The following is a 9,244-nucleotide window of genomic DNA, read 5'->3' as shown; positions in this document are numbered from 1 at the left end:
CACTTGAGGAGTTCTCTTGAGAATTTTTGATGCATGCCCTGGTTTTCATTTAGGTTTTTATCTTGCAAGATGATCTGACCCAAAAAGTAGAGTAGTGTTTCTGTGTTGGAATGCTCTGTGAGGCCTGCTGACCTGTCGTGTTCCTGTGTGTGACTGAATCTGACTATGGTGTGACTGATAGAAAGTAAACAATGTCTCTTGGATCTGTGCTTGATGGGACATCTCTAAACTGGAGCCATGGCCAGGTACTGCACTAACTTGGTTTTATACAGCAGGATGAGAGTTGGTCTGAGTGCTTTGTTGTGTTGTTTGGGGTTGGGAGTGTTGGGGTTTTTTTGTTAAAACATGTTACAAATGTAAAAACCATGATGCCCCATCCTCCTTGCCGGCTTTTACCAAGGCTGTGCTGTCTGAGTTGTTCTGAGTTTGGGGAGAAGTGGTGGGAGTTTGGAGGGGAAGGAGGGACATGGGGTGATTGGGACCACAGAATCTATTGCCCTAGATCATCATAAATTAAAGGGGTAACAGAAATGGGAGACCAGTCCTACAGATATGATTGTATTTTTTCACTGAAGCTGATAGTCACAGTAAGTTATGTGATCAGACTCCCATGCTGTACCCAACAAACAAGAAAGCTGGATTTGGATTTTTGGGTATGGTTTTGGGTTTTTTTTTTTTAACTTAGTTCTTTTTCCCATATTACCTTTTGCTGCATAGAAAAAAAGCTTTGTAGTGTCATGGTTTCGTTGTGTGGGGTTTTTTTACACTGTATTTGTAATGTTAGCTCAGACAGTGGCTTGGTTTTCAGACCTACTCATCTACATTAGATAGATGGCACCTTTTTGTCTTTGAGAAAAAGAACAAGAGGAAAGAGAAAGGCTTTTATAACGAACAGTTTTCCTTATTGACACTCCCACTACTGCTTGTTTTCTCTTGTCCAGTAGATATCAGATTAATTGGTAGGTTTGTCCTTGTTTTTTGTTCAGATTGGTTCTTTGGTTTGCCTTTTTTTTCCTCAGGAAGAAGGAATCTTCAGGAGAAAGTTTTACTTGATGTTTTTACTCAAAAAGCTGTCTAAAGAAAGTTCTGTAGAATTGTGTATGTTCAGGCTCATGTGGATGAGCAAATAGCCCTGTGAAATATAACTTAATGACATTTCTGGCACTTTCCCTTTTCTCTGACTGTATAGAACAATAACTTTGGGTCCAAATTCTTTCACAAGTGTGTGCTTCCCCAGTCATGTAGATTAAGAACCAGCTAAGATAAGAAGAGATAAGAAGTTTAAATCTTATTTATAAATGGTTTATGGTTTCTTACCTATTTCTTGAGATTTATCTCAAGAGACAGATCAAACATTGACCTCATAATTGTTATTTTTTGGAATATTATTGGGTGCTCATTTAATGGAGAAATAATCAGTCATTTTACATGTCATTATAGCTTAGTACAAATTATTTAGAAGTGTCTGTTTCCTTTCTTTGGAATGCTAGTTTGTTTTCCATCCAGATTCTGCTGAAAGGTAAATCATCCATCACTCTCTTCAAATGACAGCATTTGAAAAGTCAGGTTTGGAATTCCACGTGTTAAGCTTCTCTGTATTTTTGCATGTCTAGTGCTCCATTTCTATTGTGACTTTCCTTTTCAGTCTCTAATAAACTTCTTGCAGTTTTTGTCTTTTTCTCTTGGTGAACTGTACAGCTTTGCTGCTGTATTCCCTGTATTTTAGCTTATATTTACAATTGATAAATAGCTTTTGCAATAAAGAGGGATAGAAGTTCCAAACTGTATAAACTAAACAGCTGGGTATGCATTCTTATACTCTCTGCCCACAATTTGGTTTTTTTGAACAAACAAGTTAATGGACTTTTAACTTCTAAACCTGTCAATACTTTTGATCCTTCCTGTACCTTAACAAGGCACAAGCATTCTGTGCTGGAAGAATAAACAAAAGATGTAAAGATGTAGGTTGGTATCATCATATGTAGTCTAAGGAGCTGAGTTCACTGTAGTTCCTAGAGAAAAAAGAATCTTGAATCAGGTGGTATGGTGAAGGACATCCAATGAGGAAACTTTTAGAAATTTAGTATGTGTATGATTTTAAAAAGCAATCAAACAAAAAACCCAAGCAAGGGTTTCTGTGATTTGAATAAACTTGGACCTCTGAAAGGTTTTGATTGTTTTTAAATGCACGTAGTCCTAGAACTTTTATGCTTCTACAACAACAAAAATATTTGCCCTAATGGGAGAAGAATAGACACTAATGTTAAAAATATTTATACATTTTGAGATCATCAGGATTTACACTTACAGATGTTAAATGTTTGTGCTGGTTTTCATTCAAGTGCGAAGTATTATTGGTGAGTACAGCTTGGAATGAAACACTGTGTTAAAGATACATTTTTTTAAGGTCTGGAAACATTTGAGAATAAAAGCTGTAGGAGATCTGTTTAAATATATCCATGCTTTGATGAAAGAGTTGATAGGGTGAGAAAGTCAACTCTCACTGTATTTGGAATATTGTATGTTAATTTAAGGTTTGTATCCATAACTAATATGTTCACTTTTTACTAGTGTCTATCAAAGAATTAGTGTTCTCAGGTCCTGCTTGAGCAGCAAAACTAGAGTTTGAATGACAGACTTGCTGCTTGTAAAAGCACCAAATTTATCTTGAAGGGCTTTCACTACTCACTTTTATCTCTCAGTTTGAGTTGAAAGTATTTTGTGTACTGGAAGAAGACCATGGTAGTGCAATTACATAAAAGACACTTACTTGAACTTCCTTTATTACTTGCTACTTATTTTTACTTAGATCTAAATAAGATTGCAAGGTCACTTGTTAGCATTTTGTGATGTAAACAGTTGTTCTTGTGTAATTACTGTAACTTGAACATGCTCATAAATTCTTTTGTTAACACATGCAGAAGCTAAAAAGTTGTATTTGATAGAAGGATGAGACAGATCTCTAAAGCAAGGTAAGAGAATTTGACCAACTCAAACAACATGTTATGTGGGAAGAGAGGAATGGAAACTGGAAGTGCAGCTTCCTAGTGAAATAAAGCAATAACATTTCATTTTTATTGAAGATTATAGTATTGGGCATTTTGGTTTTTTGTTCAAAACCTCAGATTTTTTTAAAAAAATTTGTTTATCAATGGCCTTCAAAGAAAGTTGTGTAAAAAGCAAGTAAGTCTAAATGCTGTCACATATTTAGTCTTATAAATTGTGGGATAAGCTAATTCTAGAGGGGGTTATTTTAGCAGAGGGGTTGGCAGCACAATGAGCATGACCCTGGTTGGTCAGTACAGATAGGGGTTGTAATGACTTGGTGCACTTGTGACTAATGCCTGAGTCCCTCTCTGTTCACTCTGGTACAACAGCTAGCCCAGGAAGAATAATTGTCCAGTAGGGTAAAGGAGGAAATAACCAACAATCACTAGAGAAAATGGGTGTGTCCTCAAGAAAGGCAATAGAGAATGCTTTAGGAAATTCTACCATTTTACCAGAGAGTGGATTTGATTCTGTAGCCAAACTGCCTGTATTTCACCAAAAAAAGTAGGCATCTGAATCCATTTGAATAATAGTGGGTTTTTTTGTTTTGTTTTGTTTTGTTTAATGTACTTAACCCCTCCAAGTCCTCTAATTATCATTTTATTTCAGATTTTTGGCTTTTGGTACTTAGTGGTGAGAGCTAGATGCTGGCTGATGTGCTGTACTAAACCACCTCCAAGTGCTGTTATACATTAAGAAATCCAGTTTTACAGTCTTTCCAGGTTTATAGGGTACATTCAAAAGCATATCCTCTGATTCCCTCTTTTTTTCCTAATGTGCCATAACAACAGATTTTACCGTTTTTTTCTCACTCAGCTCTGCAGGGCTGCCTCATGTGCATGAGAACAATTCAGAGAACATGTATTTTATGCATTAACAGGATTGTTTATTGTGAGCTGAAGTAAACAAGATTGTTTGCTATGAATTACAGATAATGGTATTTCATGGTGTCATTCAAATTACTTGTATTTAACCTTTCTTAGTTGGCATCTTCTCCATAAAAGTTCAGTCAGCCCCTAGGCTGAATTTACAAATACAGGGCACTAAAAATCATATATGAATGGGTATACATACATGTCTATATCTATATATGTATTTCAAGCACTCTTTAATCTTATAAACCAGCACAGTCTGAGAGGTGTATTTTGCTCTTAAATTCAAACAATAGGCCATTGAAGAAAGCAATAAGCTTTCTTAATAGATTTTTTTTGTAGTTCCAAATTTCTACGCTGACTCCTTGACTATCCCACAAATGATCCCATTGAAGCTGGTGGTGGTTACAGTGAAATGAGTGCATTACGCTGTATGTTAGAATTGGATGTTTGTTCTGTAATTTAGGCTGTAGCAAGGCCTGTATGTGCTGTACAAAATCAAGGATTCAAAATAAGTTAAGGTTCACAGTGATGGAAGAACAATTTCTTCCTACACTAAGTCATTATCTATGGGTTTTTGACCTAGCAGCTAATCAGAAATGTAAACAATAGGATATTTGATATAAATTTGATGTAGACCTGGGGTTTTGTTTGGTTTTTAGGGGTTTTTTTTTCCAAAATGTGGAATATGAATAATGTTTTACCCATCTTTGTTTCAAATAAAAGATTTTCAGGACTGAAGTGCTGATAGTTTGAAAGCAGACCAGTAAGGGGAGCTCTTGCCAATATTTTAAGCTGCTTAAAAAAATTGTGGGAGTCTGGGCAGTGGTAGGTCAGAGACTTACCGTGCTTTGGACCATCAGATATGCTTTCAGCTAGAGATGAATATTCAGCTTCAAAGTGTCCTTCTAAAAAGATATTCACTGTTGGAGATTTTGGAATATTTTTAGCTCAGAAATTTCATAGCTGTTTAGGTATCCAGTGTTTTCTCTTTAGGCGTAGGTACACAGCCGTGCCACATTAAAATGGTGAGTCTGAAATGTGCTCTTGCTGTCAGATGTTGCTTGTAGGTCTGTGTATCTCCACACCATGAGCTTGCTTTAGAAGTTGCTCCATATTAAGTTACATAGATTTTAGTGAGTGTAAATGAAAAGAATTTATTGTTGATAAGAAGTAAGATTTATTAATTTTTTCCTCTTTATTTCCTCATAACACAAAATGCATGTGATTGTAGGGTACCTGTTCCTCAAATCACATGCATCACACTGTGTGGAAGACCATACAACATTCAATCTTACTGTACTTCAGTCTGCACTGGGGATTTCTGCATCTTCCTCCCTACAATGTTGCTCATAATGCATGGAAGTGAGACATCCAGAAAGTTTTTCCCTCCTTGGCCCCCAGATGAGTAGCCTTATTGGTTTACAGATATGTAATGGTAAAATTCAGTACATTCCCTAACCAAACAAAAAACTACAACACCTAATTAAGTTTTAATATGAGAGGCAACCCCTTCCCATTGTCTTTGAATATTAGGGATTTTATTTTTCATATAGAAGGAAAAAGTAATTTTCTCATTTCTGATTGCTTAGCACTAAGAAGAAGATTAAGACTAGAAACAGACTATAAAATTGCTGCCTGGTGAAAAAAAATTTAAAGTGAAAATTTTAGAGCATTACTGCTAGCTTTTAGCTTTTTGTGCTTGAGCAATTCTAGGTGTTAGTAACAAGAAGTGTAAGGTTCCTGGAAGAAGTCTTAAGACTCATAATACCAATGCAGGAATGTGCTTGAACACACCAAAGCAAACCCATCCAACACCAAAACTGACAGATCACTGATTGGCCACATTACTAGCCCCTCAGGAAAGAAACAGAAACATTTCTGGGTGGCTACAGACTGAAGGAGCTGACTGTCAGAGCTGTGCAGCTGTTCATTTTTCCATTACAGAAAAGACAGCCCCAGCTGTAAATGGCAGGATGTGCAGAGCCATGGGCACCCTTGCAGCTCTGAAGATCTCCCTTGCAGATAAGAGAGTGGTGCATGTTTCTGCAGCGTTGGCACAGCTCATGCACTGTCAGTAGAGAGGTACACACACGGAGCAAATGATCTCTCACCATTTCCTGTGTTCTGCTCCTGTTGTACCAAAGCTAGAGGGGTGACATGGGAGGGCAAAAGAGAAAAAAAGGCAGGAAAGAGGGGGAACAGTATTTTAGGCTTGTAACTACTATTTCCTGTTAATTCTGAAATTTAACAAGATCAGAAGGAGAATAAGGATCAAAAAGTTTGCTTGCAATTAACTAGATCTTAATTGGTTACAAAAGGCTCTGTGTTTATCCAACCAGAGACCAATTATATTTCTTAATATTTATCCTACTTAATATTTCTCAATATCAATTTCTTAATATTAATTATTAACTATTAAACACTGAAAGCATATTAAATATTAATTTATTAATATTTTGCCCATCTTTCTTAATATTGCACCTACTAGTCTACTTGGCTCTGTCCTGAATGGGACCACTTTTCTCTGTGGAATGATAGTGCAGTTTAACTTCCTCTTAATCTCTTAATTCTCCTACACTGGCAACTTTATTGTGTGTAAGACATGTTTTGCCTGTGTGTCATATCATTAATTATACAGGTATTCCAGAAGCTAGAATTTCAGCAGAAGTGAGTAACCCTGGAATAATGATGACCTTCTGAATCATCAACCAGATATGAAAGAAAAGTTTCAGCTGTAAAATGAAGCATGCTCCCTATATTTGATTTTACTTTTGGTCTAAACAGAGACTAATTTTATCTTTTAATATTAGGAAAGTTATAAAATCAGTATAAAACTGAAGAAAAAAGAAGCCCGGTTTCTTAATGAATATTTGAACTCAATATTGTTAAGTACAACCACATCAAGGCCAATGAAATGAAGGACTGAGAGCTTTTAGTGTTGGTCAGGTTGCCTTTTGGGCAGAGGGAGCTGCAAATAACACTTGAGAGGAGCCCTAGAGGAGGGATGAGGAGTGGGCAAAGCCAAGCATCTGACCAAACCTGTCAGGAGGACTAGGGACCCTGAAGTCTTGGAAGCAGTAAATGTTTCCCCTTTAGGCTTTGAGTAGGGTTTTTTAAAGCTATTTCTGCCTGTTTAGCCTGCTGTGTGACAGCAGGAGCCAGAAGGAGCTGTAGGGAGTGGGAAGGAACAATTCCGAGGGTGGATGTGTTTCAGAAGGTGGTTTCTAAAGTAGTTTGCTGCAAGTATGAAAAACTAGACCAAATTGAGACTCTCTTTTCAATGTGCAGTTATTCTAGCTCATTTTTTAATGTACTATAAAACAAAAGAAACTGCGAAGGTCCAACAAAAAACTTTTATTGTTTGACTTGGTAGCTATGAGAAGCAATCCACTACACTCTAAATTTGGAACAGTGAAGGAAGCTTTCATGTAATGCATTTTTGCATTGTCATTGTAGTTACATGAATATCATAACCAAAGCGAGCCATAAAAACAAATAGAGGAGACTGTGAATATAGTCTGCCTGGACTTTTTAGTAAAGCCTTTGACACCATTTCTCACTGCATTCTCCTGGAGAAGCTCATGGTTTGGCCTGGTGCTGTTTGCTGGGTAAGAAGCTGGCTGGATGGCAGGGCCCAGGGAATGGTGGTCAATGGTGCTGCATCCAGCTGGCACTCTGTCATTTGTGGTAGGCTGAGTGCTGGGGTCAGTCCTGTTTAACAACTTTATCAGTGATCTGGACTAGGGCATTCAATCAGTTTGCAGGTGACACCAAGCTGGGTGGGAGTGCTGATCTGCTGGAGGGCAGGAAGGCTCTGCAGGGGGATCTGGACAGGCTGGATCAATGGGCTGAGGCCAGTGGTACGAGGTTTGGTAAGGCCAAGGGCCAGGTCCTGCCCTTGGGTCACAACAGCCCCAGGCAGGGCTACAGGCTGGGGAAGAGTGGCTGGAAAGTGGCCTGGCAGAAAAGGACCTGGGGGTGCTGGAAAACAGCAGCTGAGCATGAGCCAGCTGTGCCCAGGTGGCCAAGAAGGCCGATGGCATCCTGGCCTGGATCAGCAATGGTGTGGCCAGCAGGAGCAGGGCAGGGATTGTCCCCCTGTACTCGGCACTGGTGAGGCTGCGCCTCAAATCCTGCGTCCAGTTCTGAGCCCCTCACTACAACAAAGATACTGAAGCACAGGAGTGAGTCCAAAGAAGGGGAACTGAGCTGGTGAAGGGTTGGAGCACAAATCTTACAAGGAATGGCTGTGAGAGCTGGGTGTTTAGCTTGGAGAAAAGAAGTCTTGTGGGAGACTCTCTACAACAACCTGAAAGGAGGTTGTGGTGGGGTGTGGGTTGGTCTCTTTCCCCAAGTAACAAGTGATAAGAGGAAATGGCCTCCAGTTTTTCCAGGGGAGGTTTAGGTTGGATATTAGGAAAAATTTCTTCACCAAAAGGTTGGTCTGGCATTGGAACAGGTTGCCTGGGGAAGTGGTGGAATCACCAGCTCTGGAAGTGTTCAAATGGCATGTGGATGTGGCACTTGGCTATGTGGTCTTATGGTAACCATGGCAGTGCTGGGTTAACAGTTGGACTTGGTGATCTTAGAGGTCTTTCTCAACCTTAATGATTCTATAGCATGCTTACTCTCGGAGAGAAAGAGACCTTTCCTTGCCCAACAATATTTCTTAACATTTAGGGAGGAAAGGGATTTTGCAGTCCTTGCAGTGAGTGGCATTACTGTAAGGTGGAGGTCTCAAGGGGGAACAAACATAGAAAATTGAATGCTAATAAGGATAACCAGACCTTTCACATCTAGAATTTATTTTTGTGTCCTTCTAACACTGGGATTAAAAGGATCAGTGAAATCCCTAATCAGGTATTCATGAAAGTAAGGGTTGTTTCTTAAATAATTTTGTTTGGACACAGAGCTGCTTTCTATCATTGTATTATATTTTGCTAAAACCATTAAAAATGCAAAAAGTCATCATATTATTGCAGTGTGTTTTTCTACTCTTATATCTAGGTTGAAATGGGTTGGTTTTTTTTTTTTTTCCAGTGGAATAAATGGACTTAAATATTTGCTCATGTTTCTCTGTAGAATTTCCCACAATAATGCAGGCATTATGCTGTAATTAAGCTGGGTTTAATTTGGGTGGTTTTTAAAATGAATTAACATTTGTTTTTGCAACAGTCTCTGTATTTATCATATCTTCTAAAATGGAAGGTGACAGTACAGAGTACACTAATTTGGGACTCTGGTGCTAAACTGTGCTTAAGACCTTGAATATTTTGGTGCCTTTTCTCTTATTTCACATTTTTCAAGATTTCTCTCTTTAC

The sequence above is a fragment of the Zonotrichia albicollis genome, chromosome 3 (assembly GCF_047830755.1).
Source record: "Zonotrichia albicollis isolate bZonAlb1 chromosome 3, bZonAlb1.hap1, whole genome shotgun sequence".
NCBI lineage: Eukaryota > Metazoa > Chordata > Aves > Passeriformes > Passerellidae > Zonotrichia > Zonotrichia albicollis.
This window is presented reverse-complemented; position numbering follows the sequence as displayed.